Below are 15,417 nucleotides of genomic sequence, written 5' to 3' on the forward strand. Positions count from 1 at the left end.
GTGAAAAATATTTGTCCCCCAAGGTGAAGGAAACAATTTCACAGTGTGGTTTTTCTCAGCCCCTCGGCATCTTAGTCTATTTTCAGCACACACACACACACACACACACACACACACACACACACACACACACACACAAGGAAGAGGGAAAGGAGAAAGCAGAAGATGACAAGTGGAGCAGAGGGAGGAGGAAAATATTCACAGAGGGGGTGGGTGGAGAGAGAGGCAGGAAGACCCCTGACTGCTAAAAAGGAAAAACCCATTCTGTGGCTTTCAAAGACCATATATACCAGTAATGAAAGCATGATAAATGACGGAAGTGGGAGATGGGGTTTAAACAAGACTGAAGAACAAGCCCGGGGCTGAGAGCTCATTCAGGGTGCTTTCGCCAGAGCCAGAGACTGGGACAAAAGGTAAAGAGGCCCCTGGGCACCTGGGATGTGGGAGCAGGGATGGGACAGTTGACAGAACTGCTCAGGTAAGGAAAGGCTTCCGGTGAGGTCCCTGGGAAGCTCTGTTTCTTGAAATGTCCTTTACCCTCAGAAGCCTGGGTCAGAGGCATCATTCGCGCCAGCTGGGCCAGCGTGCCGGCTCCTCTCCTCCAGGCTGTCAGAGGTTTTCTCAAGTGGACAAGGACCACACTGCATGTTCATGGAGGGGAATCCTGGTGAGGCCTCTGGAGTACCTGTACCTCCGGGCCACTTTCTTTTGTTCAGTGCTCTTGTGTGATAAGTGACAAAGGGGCACTCTTATTAATAAAAAGGAGATGGTTACTAGAGGAAAGGTATGAAGGTTTGAATCAGCTCTCCTCTGGACCCCTCAAAGCCTAGCCCAGGAAAAGCCAGTGGGTTGCATGGGGCTGGTGTTTCCGGGCAGCTGCATCCAGGGAGGTCTCTCCCTGCACACCAGGTGAAGCTTCAGCCTGACGGAGGAGGGTTCTTAACTCTGAACGAGAAAGAATTGAGCAGCTCAGATGAACGTAGGTAAGGAAGGAATTCATTAAAGCAAGAATAGCAGCAAATGGCAGCTGCCTCGCAGGCAGCAGGGAGCAAGGAAGCTGAAGCAGGACAGAGTGGAGACCTGGGCTAAAGTCTAGAAAACAGAATGAAATAATGAAGTAACAAAGACACTTACCACTGGAAGAGCAGACCACAGAGACAAAACGCAATAAGCTGAGCAATGATAATTTTTTATTTAAGGCAAAAAGTATACACTCAAAGAAAGAGGAGTGCTGGCAACCTCAGAGAGGAGGCACACTTAGGGCTTAGGACTGTCTTTTAAGGCTTTCGGGAATGGGGAAAAAGGGCGGGGTGGGGGTTGTTGCGTGTAGGCTTGACTTGTGGTCTCATGATGTCTGGTGAGAGACATTAAGTTACTATCCACAGTCAGTCCTCTAGATAATTCTGTAAGATAAACTTAACACAAGGAATTTATTGATCCAGTTCCTCTCCAAGATAGTGGTTTCCCTCAAGCACTGGGAACATATCAGTTAAGACTGTTTGCCCTGCCTTAAGATAGGTTATGTGCTGATTTACCAAAGAATATGTTAGAAATCTAACTTCTCAACTTGCTGCTTTTAAAATGGAATCTTAGGCTTAAGATGGAGTCCCTCCTGTTCTTACTATACTATTTATATCTCAGCATTTTTTATCATAGGCAGGAAAAGTTAATCATGATGCTTGTCCCATGTCCCTGGCCATGTGAGACCTGTTGGAGGTGAGTTCACATCCCAGATGTATGTTCTGGGGGTGATGCAAACAAGGGGAGGCTTCAGGCCACTGAAACCTTTTTAGCAGAGTAAACCTGGGAATTCCAGGGTGAAGATAAGGAAGATAATTGCTTAGAGATAGTTTCCCCCAAGTTCCAGAGTTGTGTACTTTAGAGGAAAGACCTTTCACCTAGGAATCAGGAGATCTGGTGGCCCCAGTTTTCCTAGTTGGAAAACGATGAGTCTGTTCTGCAGGGGTTCTTAAGTGAGGATCCATGGATTCATTCATAGTTGTGAATTTGGGGGAAACATTATTACATCTTTATCTTCACCAGTCTCTAGTTGAAAGTTAGCATTTGCTTCAATTATGAATGTAGACAACAAACCACAACAGAATTTACCATCAGTATAAATCACAGATATTTTCAAATCTCATTACAGTTGTTAAGAGTTTTCTCAAAATGTTATAAGCACTCATCATTACTATGAAATTAGGATAGTTATTAGGCTAATGTTAGTTCTAAAGCATGTATACTACTCTATTATATATTCTTCTTATGTTTGTACAACCATGTGTACATAATTTGTTTCCTTTGTTAAACTATGTATTTTATTTTATTAAATATAAATGTTATTCTGAAAAGGGGATCTATAAGCGTCACCAGATAACAAAGGGTCTGTGATGCATTTAATGTTAAGAAGCCCTGCTCCCATGTGTTGAGGGTATCGGAGCTGGAAGCCTGAGAAAGCAGACAAGTGCTCCAAGGGCCTCCTAAACCTAATTTTGTTTTACTTACAAATCCGGTTCTACTTTAAGGAGGTTGGGGTTGTGTCAACTGAAGAGCTCCCATCTCTGGGCCTGGAGCATCTTTTCCAGTTTTGTGGGAGATTTGCAAGCAAAGGTACCTGTGGAGATAATTGCTAACCTTACAGCTCTTCAGAGAGGTTGGGTCTGGACTCTGGTAGCAGAGAGAATGGGAGCCTCTTCCATACGATATTATCCCAATGGCGACAGTCCATACCCCCCAACAAACCTCGGGCACAGCTTCACGTGTCATTACTCATCAGAACATTCACATGAGGGAGCTTTAAACACAGGAAAAATGTGAGGCTATGCAAGGCTAAGAACGTGCCCAAGATCACACGAGGCTTGGATTCGAATCCAGCATTCCAGGAGCCTCCACTTTTAAAGGTCAGTGAGGGGAGGGCGTTTACGGTCCGCCGGCTGCTATCTCGCTCTCCGGAGAGTACATAGGCCCTGGGCAGCCAGAGCAGGTTAGGAGCCCGAGGAAGGCTTTAAGGTGAGGAGGCCAACCTAATGTCCACCCTCATCCTTGACCGCTCCGGGGCTCGCCACGCTTTATGAGGGAGAGGAGACCTGGTCTTGACACGTGGGGGGTTCAGCCTAACCTAGTCCACAGACTAACCACCACCCCAACCTCCTCCCGCTGTTGGGGCCCAGATGCGGCCCTAGTATACCCTGCATCCAAGGACCTACCAGATCCGACTTTGCACCCCCCACAACTCCAATATTAATTTAGGTTTTACCCGACTAGCCCGTGTGCCTAATCTCCCACCCCGGCTCAAGAGGCAAAGGCCTGGTTGAGAAACTGCAGGGAGGGTGGAAGCTCACATTGGAAGGCAGCGCCCCCTGGCGGCCAGAGTGCAAAACTAGCGACGCTTGCTCTGCTGGGCCCTGCTTGAGTCAATCACACAAGGGTGCTCCTGCTCCGACACCACGATCACCTATTCCAAGAGTATCCTTTCCCCATACCCCCACCTGCCTCCACCCCTCCAGAACAGCGCGCCACAGACTTACACGCTCTGCTCCAGCTCGACCCTCGGCACCGAAGCCCGGCCACTCCTTGATCCGCGCCTGCGAGCGGGCCTGTCTGCCGCTTTCTTTTTGGAAACAGTTCCTACCCCGCCCCGCCCCCATCCCGCGGCACCAGTCCCTCAGGAAACACATCTAGAGAAGGGACGTGACCTTGACATCTCACAGCTAGCTAGCTAGTGCAAAAGCCAGAATTGCAAGCCACATCTCCCCAGCCCCCCTCCCCACCTTACCTCACCGACGCACCCGTCAGCACCAGCTCCCCAAAGTAGACAGACATCTATCACGGCCTAACTCCAACTGCCATCTTGTAGCCTTTCCAGATCCCTCAATCAGAATTTCTTGTTCTTTAGTCCTTGGTATACTTATGATCTTATTATTTTCATCACAGCCCTCCTTGTGTTGCAGCCTCTTCCGAATGGCTGGATAGGTGTGAAAAGAAGGAAAAGGAAATGAAACTCCAAGAGAAATATACACATAATTTGGGGGTTAGAATAGTAGCTCTCCAATTTAGAAGCTGCAATTTTAAGCTAGTCACAAGGCCTCTGTAAGCCTCCATATGCTTAGTACAAATGACAGATTCTTATATAACCATAAGAGCTCAGTGTTCTTTAAGAAAAAAACACAATCATGTATGTGGATGTGCTTGGGACACTGTAAATTGCCTCAAATACGAGGAACCATAAAAATAATCATGGCTAACACTTACTAGGCTGTTACTCTATGCCCAGGCACTATGCTGGCACTGTAGCATGTAGTTTACATAGACTGACTCATTTAACCTGTACTACACGGGGAAGATAATATTATCACCATTTCATAGATCAATACAATGATTTTTAAAGAGGTTAAGAAACTTGCCCAACATTACAAAGCTAGTAAGTGTCAAAGACAGATTATAGAAAGAATCAGAGCTCTGCCTTCTGTCAGCACTCACAAGAAGGTAATGAGAGGAGAAAGAAGGGTAGGGCTGGTTCCACTAAAACATAAGGTTGGGTAGCCAGATAAGTACAAACACCAGCTACATGAAGTCACTGATACCTTTTCAATGTGAAGAATGCCAACTTCAGATCTGTGTTATTAGAGGTTTCTTTGCTCAATATTTTGAAACAGGCAGCCTCATTTTACAGATGAGGAAACGGAGGCCAGAGATAAGACCAAGGAAGCAGAATCAAGAGGTGAATTAGTGTCTAGCCAAGTTTTGTAGTTTTAGGAAAATTTAGAAAGAACTCTAGAAGAAAGGAATGAAAGTAGCCTTCCCTGAAAAGAGGAGATAATATCTGTGAAGATTAAATGTTTCAATACATGTAAAGTGCCTAACATGTATTGAATCATCTAGTGACCAACATTACAGTTGCTCTTTCCTTGTCCTCCATTTCATTTATGTTTTTTAATTAGGGTATCATTGATATACACTCTTGTGCTCAGGTTTCACATGAGAAACATTGTAGTTACTACATTCCCCCTATTATTGAGTCCCCACAATATACCCCATTACAGTCACTATCCATCAGCATAGTAAGATGCTATAGAGTCACTACTTGTCTTCTCTGTGCTACACTGCCTTCCCTGTGCCCCCTCTACATTATGTGTGCTAATCATAATGCCCCTTAATCCCTTTGTCCCTACCTTCCCAACCACCCTCCCCAGTCCCTTTCCCTTTGGTAACTGTTAGTCCATTCTTGAGTTCTGTGAGTCTGCTGCTGTTTTGTTCCTTCAGTTTTTTCTTTGTTCTTATACTCCACAGGTGAGTGAAATCATTTGATACTTGCTTTCTCCACCTGGTTTATTTCACTGAGCATAATACCCTGTAGCTCCATCCATGTTGTTGTAAATGGTAAGATATTTTTTCTTCTTATCGCTGAATAATATTCCATTGTGTATATGTATCACCTCTTCTTTATCCATTCATCTACTGATGGACACTCAGGTTGCTTCCATTTCTTGGCTGTTGTAAATAGTCCTGCAATAAACATAGGAGTGTATATGTCTTTTTGAATCTGGAATCCTGTATTCTTAGGGTAAATTCCTAGGAGTGGAATTCCTGGGTCAAATGGTATTTCTATTTTGAGTTTTTTAAGGAACCTCTATACTGCTTTCCACAATGGTTGAACTAATTTACATCCCCAACAGCAGTGTAGGAGGGTTCCCCTTTCTCCACATCCTCACCAACATTTGCTGTTGTTTGTCTTTTGGATGTTGGCCATCCTAACTGCTGTGACGTGATATCTCACTGTGATTTTAATTTGCATTTCCCTGATAATTAGCGATGTGGAGCATCTTTTCATGTGCCTGTTGGCTATCTGAATTTCTTCTTTGGAGAAGTGTCTGTTCAGATCCTCCACCCATTTTTTAAATGGGTTATTTCTTTCGGTGTTGAAACATGTGAGCTCTTTCATATTTTCCATGTTAACCCCTAATTGAATAAATTGTTAACAAATATATCCTTCCACACTATAGGACTCCTTTTTGTTCTACTGATGGTGTTCTTTGCTGTACAGAAGCTTTTTAGTTTGATATACTCCCACTTGTTCATTTTGCTTTTGTTTCCCTTGCCCGAGGAGATATGTTCACGAAAAAGTTGCTCATGTATACATTTAAGAGAGTTTTGCCTATGTTTTCCTCTAAGAGTTTTATGGTTTCATGACTTACATTCAGGTCTTTGATCCATTTTGAGTTTACTTTTGTGTATGAATTAGACAGTAATCAATTTCATTCTCTTACATGTAGCTGTCCAGTTTTACCAACACCAGCTGTTGAAGAGGCTGTCATTTCCCCATTGTATGTCCACGGCTCCTTTATCATATGTTAATTGGCCATATGTGTGTGGGTTTATATCTGGTCTCTTTATTCTGTTCCATTGGTCTATGTGTCTGTTCTTGTGCCAGTACCAAATTATCTCAATTACTGTGCTTTTGTAGTAGAGCTTGTAGTCAGGGAGCATAATCCCCAAGGCTTTATTCTTCTTTCTCAGGATTGCTTTGTCTATTCAGGGTCTTTTATAGTTCCATATGAATTTTAGAACTATTTGTTCTATCTCGTTGAAGAATGCTGTCAGTATTTTGATAGGGATTGCATTAAATCTGTAGATTGCTTTAGGCAGGATGGCGAGTTTGATAATATTAATTCTTCCTACCCAAGAGCATGGGATGAGTTTCCATTTTTTAGTGTCCTCTTTAATTTCTCTCATAAGTGTCTTGTAATTTTCAGGGCATAGGTCTTTCACTTCCTTGGTTAGGTTTATTCCTGGGTATTTTATTCTTTTTGATGCAACTGTGAATGGAGTTGTTTTCCTAATTTCTCTTTCTGCTAGTTCATTGTTAGTGTATAGAAATGTAACAGATTTCTGTGTATTAATTTTGTATCCTGCAACTTTGCTAAATTCAGATATTAGTTCTAGTAGTTTTGGGGTGGATTCTTTAGGGTTTTTTATGTACAATATCATGTCATCTGCAAACAGTGACAGTTTGACTTCTTCCTCACCAATCTGGGTGCCTTTTATTTCTTTGCGTTGTCTGATTGCCATGGCTGGGACATCCAGTACTATGTTGAATAAAAGTGGGGAGAGTGGGCATCCTTGTCCTGTTCCCAATATTAGAGGAAAAGCTTTCAACTTCTTGCTATTAAGTATGATGTTGACTGAGGGTTTGTCATACATGGCCTTTATTGTTGAGGTACTTGCCCTCTATACCCATTATGTTGAGAGTTTTTATCATGAATGGATGTTGAATTTTGTTGAATGCTTTTTCAGCATCTATACAGATGATCATGTGATTTTTGTCCTTCTTTTTACTGATGTAGTGGATGATGTTAATGGATTTTCAAATGTTGTGCCATCCTTGCATCCCTGGAATGAATCCCACTTGATCATGATGTATGATCCTCTTGATGTATTTTTGAATTCTTTGTTAATATTTTGTTGAGTATTTTTGCATCTATGTTCATCAGGGATATTGGTCTGTAGTTCGCTTTTTTTGTGGTATCTTTGCCTGGTTTTGATATTAGAGTGATGCTGGCTTCATAGAGTGAGTTTGAAAGTATTCCCTTCTCTTCTGTTTTTTGGAAAACTTTAAGAAGGATGGGTATTAGGTCTTCACTAAATGTCTGGTAAAATTCAGTGGTGAAGCCATCTGGTCCGGGAGTTCTGTTCTTGTGTAGTTTTTTGATTACCGATTCAATTTCATTGCTGTTCAGATTTTCTGTTTCTTCCTGAGTCACTTTTGGAAGGCTGTATTTTTCTAGAAAGTTGTCCATTTCTTCTAGTTTATCCAGTTAACATATAATTTTTCATAATATTCTCTAATAATTCTTTGTATTTCTGTGGTGTCTGTAGTGATTTTTCCTTTCTGAGTTCTGATTCTGTTTATGTGCATAGACTCTCCTTTTCTCTTGATAAATCTGGCTAGGGTTTTAATCTGTTTTGTTTATTTTCTCAAATAAACAGTTCTTGGTTTTTTTATTCTATTGTTTTATTCTTTTCAATTTTATTTATTTCTTCTCTGATCTTTATTATGTCCCTTTTCCTACTGACTTCAGGCTTCATTTGTTCTTCTTTTTTCAGTTTCAATAATCATGAATTTAGACTGTTTTTGGGGATTGTTCTTCCTTCTTTAAATAGGCCTGAATTGCTATATACTTTCCTCTTAGAACTGCCTTTGCTGCATCCCGTAGAAGTTGAGGCATTGAGCTGTTGTTGTCATTTGTCTCCATATATTGCTTGATCTCTGTTTTAATTTAGTCATTGATCCATTGATTATTTAGGCACGTGTTGTTAAGCCTCCATGTGTTTGTGAGCCTTTTTGTTTTCTTCATACAATTTATCTCCAGTTTCTTACCTTTGTGACCTGAGAAGTTGGTTGGTAGAATTTCAATCTTTTTTAATTTATTGAGGCTCTTTTTGTGGCCTAGTATGTGATCTACTCTTGAAAATGTTCCATGTGCACTTGAGAAGAATGTGTAGCCTGTTACTTTTGGATGGAGTGTTCTGTAGATGTCTGTTAGGTCCATCTGTTCTAATATGTTGTTCAGTGCCTCTGTGTCCTTGCTTATTTTCTGTCTGGTTGATCTGTCCTTTGGAGTGAGTGGTGTGTTGAAGTCTCCTAAAATGACAGCAGTGCATTTTATTTTCCACTTTAATTCTGTTAGTATTTATTGTACATACATGGGTGCTCTTATGTTGGGTGCATAGATATTTATAATGGTTATATCTTCTTGTTGAACTGAACCCTTTACCATTATATAATGTCCTCCTTTGTCTCTTGTTACTTTTTTTGTTTTGTAGTCTATTTTATCTGATACAAGTATTGCAAGTCCTTCTTTTTTCTCCCTATTGTTTGCATGAAATATTTTTCCATCCCTTCACCTTTAGTCTGTGTATGTCTTTGGGTCTGAAGTGAGTCTCTTATAGGCAGCATATAGATGGGTCTTGCTATTTTATACATTGTGTAACTCTATGTCTTTTGATTGGTGTGTTCAGTCCATTTACATTTAGGGTGATTATTGATAGATATGTACTTAATGCCATTGCAGGCTTTGGATTCATGGTTACCAAGGGTTCAAGGGCAGCTTCTTTACTATTTGGCAGTCTACCTTAACTCACTTATTATGCTATTATAAACACAATCTGAAGATTCTTCTTTTCCCCTTTCTTTTTCTTCCTCCTCTTCTCTTTATATGTTAGGTGTCATAATCTGTACTCTTTGTGTATCCCTTGACTGACTTTGTGGGTAGCTGATTTAATTTTGCATTTGTTTAATATTTAATTGGTCTACTTTCTTTACAGTGGTTTTATTTTCTCTGGTGACACTATTTAGTCTTAGGCTCACTTCCGCTAGAGCAGTCTCTTAGAAATACACTGTAGAGATGGTTTTTGGGAGGTAAATTGCCTTAACTTTTGCTTATTTGGGAATTGTTTAACCCCTCCTTCAAATTTAAATGATAATCATGCTGGATACAGTATCCTTGGTTCAAGGCCCTTCTGTTTCATTGCATTAAATATATCATGTCACTCCCTCTGGCCTGTAAGGTTTCTGCTGAGAAGCCTGATGATAGCCTGATGGGTTTTCCTTTGTAAGTGACCTTTTTTCTCTCTCTGGCTGCTTTTAATACTCTGTCCTTGTCCTTGATCTTTGTCATTTTAATTATTATATGTCTTGGTGTTGTCCTCCTTGGGTCCCTTATGTTGGGAGATCTGTGGACTTTAATGGCCTGAGAGACACTTTCCTTCCCCAGATTGGGGAAGTTTTCAGCAATTATTTTTCAAAGACACTTTCTATCCTTTTTCTCTCTTCTTCTTCTTCTGGCACCCCTATAATGAGAATATTCTTCTGTGTGGATTAGTCACACAGTTCTCTCAGTATTCTTTCAATTCTGGAGAACATTTTTTTTCTCTCTGTGCCTCAGCTTCTTTGTATTCCTGTTCTATAATTTCTATTCCATTTACCATTTCCTCTACCTCATCTAATCTGATTTTAAATCCCTCCATTGTTTGTTTCATTTCAGTTACTATATTTTTTAAGGTTTCCATCTCCCTCCTGAATTCATCCCTTAGCTCTTGAATATTTTTCTGTAGCTCCATTAGCATGCTTATGACTATTATTTTGAATTCCTTTTCAGGAAGATTGGTGATTTCAGGCTCACAGAGCCCTCTTTCTGGTGTTTGAGGGATTTTGGCTTAAACAAGGTTATTCTGCCTTTTCATAGTCCTGGAGTGACGGAAGTGGTCACAGGCGAGCGATGTGGGTGTCTGCTGGGAGGAAAAAGTCCCTTCCTTCTTCCCAGTCACAGAGCCTGTTTCTGCTGACAGGGCCGGTCAGCCTCACACAGGGAGTGGCCTCTGGATTAATTCCCTAAATTGCCATGAGCAGGGCGGCCCTCAGGATTGCCTAGGTAATGGTGGGGGTTGCAGGCGAGCAGCACAGGTGTTTGCTGGAAGGGCAAAGCCCTTTAGTGCTTCCCGGCCTGTGCCTGCCTCCACTGTCAGGACTGGTTAGCCACTCACAGGCAGAAGCCTCTGTGTTAAACTGTGTTGATGCTGTAGGTAGGGTTGCCCTCCAGCTTGTCTGCAGCAATGGTGGGGACAGCGGGTTTGTGTGCAGGTGCCCTGGAGATGAAGCAGCAGCAGGTTTCTTATCGCGGTGGGGGACCTTGGGGCTACATTGCCAACCAGGAGGATGGAGTGCCAGAAGCTCCTGAAAGTTCCCAACCTGCTGGGCTGTGTGCCAGGACAATTTTGTCCACCTGTTCCTTCTCCTAAACCCTTGACCCTTTAGCAGCCTTCTGAATGTTGAGAAGTCTTTCAAAGTGCCTGCTTTTCTTTTGTCCCAGGGCAGCCAGTTGTGGGAACCTATTTGCAATCTTAGTCTCTGACTTCAGTTTTCAGCCCCTCTAATCTCCAGAGCACCATGCAATGTGGGTCTGTGCTCCTGGAGTAGATTTCTAGGGCTGGGTATTTAGCAGTCTTGGGCTTCCACTCCCTCCCCGCTCTGATTCTCTTCCTCCCACCAGTAAGCTGGGGTAGGGGGAGTGCTCAGGTCCCACTGGGTGATGGTTTTTTACTTTACCCTTTTCCATGAGATGTTCATTTCTCCCAGAATCCCAGATGCAAACTGGCTGGTGCACTCTTACTTCTGGTCACTCTTCTAGGAATAGTTGTATTTGCTGTATTTTCAAAATAATGTGGTTTTGGGAGATTTCTGCCTCACTTTTCATGCCGCCATCTTTTTTCCTTCTCCCCCTCCATTTCATTTCTAAAAATCATCTTTCTTTTATAGGTTATGCTTTTGGGATATATTCTGTTTTTATTGAAAAAACTTAAGTTAAAAGTAATACATCCCTAAGGTAAAATAAATCAAGCAAGAGTATACAGTGAGGAAAAAAGCCTCCTCATACTTCTCCCTCCTCATAGCAGCACCCCCAAAAATTCATCACTTTCACTATTTTACATTTAATCTCTCTGATGTTTAAGGTTATGATTTTAACTATACACATTTATTTCTGGATATTTCAAAGGGTATCAGTTGACCCTCCTGCATGAGAAACTTAATACAATTATATGATCTCTTGCTTTCCAATACTTGTGATATTTAATATTTTAGTTCTTTTAGTGCTCATCTTCCTAAACTTAAATCTTTAATCTTTACTGTTTATCAATTTCATAAGATTTTTTACTCTTCTCTGAAAATTGGGGAACCTGCAATTTTACTTCTTTCTTCCTCTCCTTTGACTCTAACCCACTTAATTTTTGTAAGACACTTTAAAATTTTTACATAGTCAAAGTTTATAACATTTATATTTGTTCTCTAATACCAATCAAGTGATCCATGCTATGGCCATAGATTTATTTTAAAAGCCAATAAGGAACACTAAAAATATTATAATTATGCAAAAATTACCTACAATTAAATCAAATAATATGATTGGATCCAAAGAAAAAGAAACATAATCTTATGACATTAAATCTATGTCTCTTAAAAGAGAATGTTACAAGTGTCAAGGTCAAATGGACTTCTTTTTCATTTCTTGCTAGATGTTTTCCATTCTCAGATCATATTCAATGACTAAGGTTTCCTATATCTTAATATCATAATATGTTTTGTCTTCCTTTCTGGCTGTGTAATACCTTCTTGAGTAATTTTCTTCATAAATGGTGGCTTGGTGGTACACTTTCTCAGATCTATGTTCTCAGTTTCCATAGTGTGTTATCATAGTGTGTGTGTATAATTTTATATGCATTCCACATTCTTTTATATGTACAAAAATATGAAACATATCTAAAAATATAAGGCATAACAATATAAATAACACCTAAGAGCCCACTGCACAACTACAGAACTAGAACATAACCAAAAGCATCCTCTACCTATGCATTCCTCCCCTACACCATCTTACTGACAAAGAATGGTAAGCAAAGAAGATGCAATGTGAGGAAAATAGGATTTTTTAAAGTGCTTCTCTTGTTTTTCACATCTATGCTAATTGTATTATGGCGATGGTCTTTACGATGTTGATCCTTTCAGACTTGCCTTATTGGCTAGTACATGATCAAGTTTGTAATTTTGTCAAGTGTTTACAAAGAATATGTATTCTCTATTGGCTAGGAGGAGAGATCTCTATAGGTCCATTAGATAAACTTCTTTATTATTATTTATCTTTTTTCATCTGCTTGATTTATTGATAATTGAGGTGTTGAAAAATGGCAATTATTGTGGATCTTTCTATAGTTTCCATTTCTTCCTATAGTCCTAATTTTGCTTTATACAGTTTCAGATTATTTTATTAAGTGCACATAAGATTATAATTATTATATTGTCCTGGTGAACTGAATCTTTTTCTCATCATATAGTAACTCTTCCTATTTCTAAAAAGTTTTCTGTCGTTTTTGTCCAATATTAATATATGCCAGTTTTTTTTGCTCTTTGCTTTCAGTTTAACTCATATCTTTTTCCATCCTTTTATTTTCAACCTTTCCATCCTTATTCTTTAAATATTCTTCTTGTATACAGTAGATTGCTATATTTTATTAAATCCTATCTGACAATCTTTTAACTGGCTAATTTAGCCTGTGTATATCTGATTGCTAATATATTTGGATTGGAAGTATTTTTTCTCTTCCTTTTTGAATGTAGACTTCCATTCCACCTCTCACACAGAATTTTTTATCTTCATGCAATATATATGTTATGATTAAAAGTATTTTTAATGTCCCAGTATACATCTCTGCAGTAAAAATAAGTGAAATTAGATGTTTTACTTCCTATGACTTTAAATTTGAAAATATTTTCTAAACTTCCTCTTATTAATGTATGACTGATCAACCAACAAATTTTGGCAAACAATTATTAAATATAATTCTTCAACATTTTATACACTGCTAAGGTGATGGATTGTCTTTTTAAAAAATTTAGTTCTATCCGTGAATGAATATTACTTTCATCTGAAATGAAAAAGGTTTCAGTATCAATTATATTTGTTTTTCTTTTTTAAAGATGTTGGTATTGAGAGATGTTCACATAAATAAGTAGAAGAGAATGAAATGCTTAATTTTTAATAATATCACTCTGTTCTTTGAATTTCTGTCAGACAGTAAAAATCACATGGTACTTTATCATAAAAACATATTTAATGATCAACTTGATTATTTTTTAGCTGATGTCCTGGTGAGGTACAGTCTAACTTCCTGTAACAAAGAAATGGGGGCAAAAATGCAGTGGCTTAAACAAGATAAAATTTTCTTTCTCTCTCATGTCATGGTCATGAGCAGTCTAGAATCAGTAGGATACTTTCTTTGCTCCATGATGTTTTTCAGGAACAAGGTTCCTCAAGTGTCATTGCTTTCCCATTCCTTACAATGTTGCCCTTGGCTGAGTGGCTGAAGCCAGTTCATCAGCACCCTAATTACATACCAGACAGTAGGAAATGGAAAATATAAAAAGGATGAACATTCAATCATTTTGCTGCACAGGAAACCAAACTTTGGTGGTTTAAAATGATAATCATTTATGATTAGCTTACAATTCTGCAGTTTGGTGATTTGGGCTGAGCTCAACTGGCAGTTCTACTGGTCCCACCTGGGTGCACTCATTTATCTTTGGTCAGCTGGAGGTAGGCTGGGTGCTGATTAGTTACAGATGACCTCACATGTCTGATGCATGGCAGGGGTGATGGGAGAGACTTGCCTCATGTGTCTCTAGCATCTCACAGGCTAGCCTGAGTTTTGTCACACAGAATGGCTGGGCTCCAAAAGCAGCAAGAGAGGGTGTTAGTCTGGGAAAAGGAAATCCCGGGGCAAAATACCTCTAAAAACGAGATAAGTTAAAGGGAGAAATAAGGTTTAAAATCCGTTTATTGCTCACAAACTGCAGTCCAGGTTCTTCTCTTTCCTGCTCCTGCAGAAGCAAAGTGGCCCTCTCCCTCCCCTCTCGGGTACAGATAAGCCCTCCTTGCCCAGGTAATTACCCACTGATATGGAGATGAACTTCTCTCCACTTTACAAGACTCTGCTTGCCCTGCATTTACTAATGTTCCATTAGCTAAGTCAAGTTAAGTGGCTAAGCCCAGATCCAACAGGTGGAGAGGAGTGGCAGTTACATTGCAGAAGGCTGTGTATTCAGAGATAGGAGGAATTTATGGCAGGTTTTTTTTTTTTGCAGTCTACTACAAAAATAAAGACCTGTAGGTAGCACACACCACTTCCTTTTAATTACTATTGACAAGAACTTAGCCACATAGGCACACCTCATCTACAAGAGGAAGCTAGGAAATGTCTCCAGCTAGGCAGACATGTTCTGTGCTAAATCTTCATGGAGGTGAGCAAAAGAGTTTGTTTAAAAAGGAGGCATGGGGCAAATGGACAGTGGGGGAAAACAGAAATCTATCCATAGCTAACAATTACAGTAGCCATGTCTTCAATTTTTTTAAAGCAAAATATTAGAAACCACTTGATTTAAAAATGGATTTATTTTTACCTCCAATTAGGCACTATTTTCAAATTATCCCTGTGGTTTCTGAGGTTTTACATGCCAGGACAGTGTTCTATAGGAAGAGCCAGGATGAGGTCTGCCTTTCTTTTATGAGGTAGGAAAGGTCAGTTTAGGAAAGAGGAGGTAGGACTGGAAGAATCAGCAGGCGGGCTCAACCACAGGTGCTTTCCATGCAGAGCAGTTTTAGGAAGGAATACAAATGAGATTTGAGGAGCAAAAACTTGATATCTGCCCACATATCCCATAGAAGGTTTTAAGTACTTACTGGATTATACACATTTCAGTTTTAAGGCAAATGCCTTAGGACACTTAATTCTGATCACCTTCTCATTTCTTTTTATACACTATTGTCCAGCATTTTAGTTGTCCTATTTATTAATCCCTCAAATAGACAT

At 40.0% G+C, this 15,417-nt stretch overlaps 1 protein-coding gene across 2 annotated transcripts in view; it reads left to right on the plus strand.

The window, feature by feature from the left end:
- The first annotated feature begins 296 nt into the window (after positions 1-296).
- Positions 297-15,417, plus strand: part of CD160 (CD160 molecule) — a 53,110-nt gene continuing 37,989 nt past the window's right edge. The window contains exon 1 of one of the 2 annotated variants that reach the window (XM_036924405.2): positions 297-413. The gene's annotated coding sequence lies outside the window, so the exon portion shown is untranslated. Of the gene's footprint in view, positions 479-15,417 lie in introns of both variants that reach the window. The other variant, XM_036924404.2, reaches the window with a different exon arrangement.

This window comes from Manis pentadactyla, chromosome 4, assembly GCF_030020395.1.
Source record: "Manis pentadactyla isolate mManPen7 chromosome 4, mManPen7.hap1, whole genome shotgun sequence".
In the NCBI taxonomy this organism is placed as follows: Eukaryota; Metazoa; Chordata; class Mammalia; order Pholidota; family Manidae; genus Manis; species Manis pentadactyla.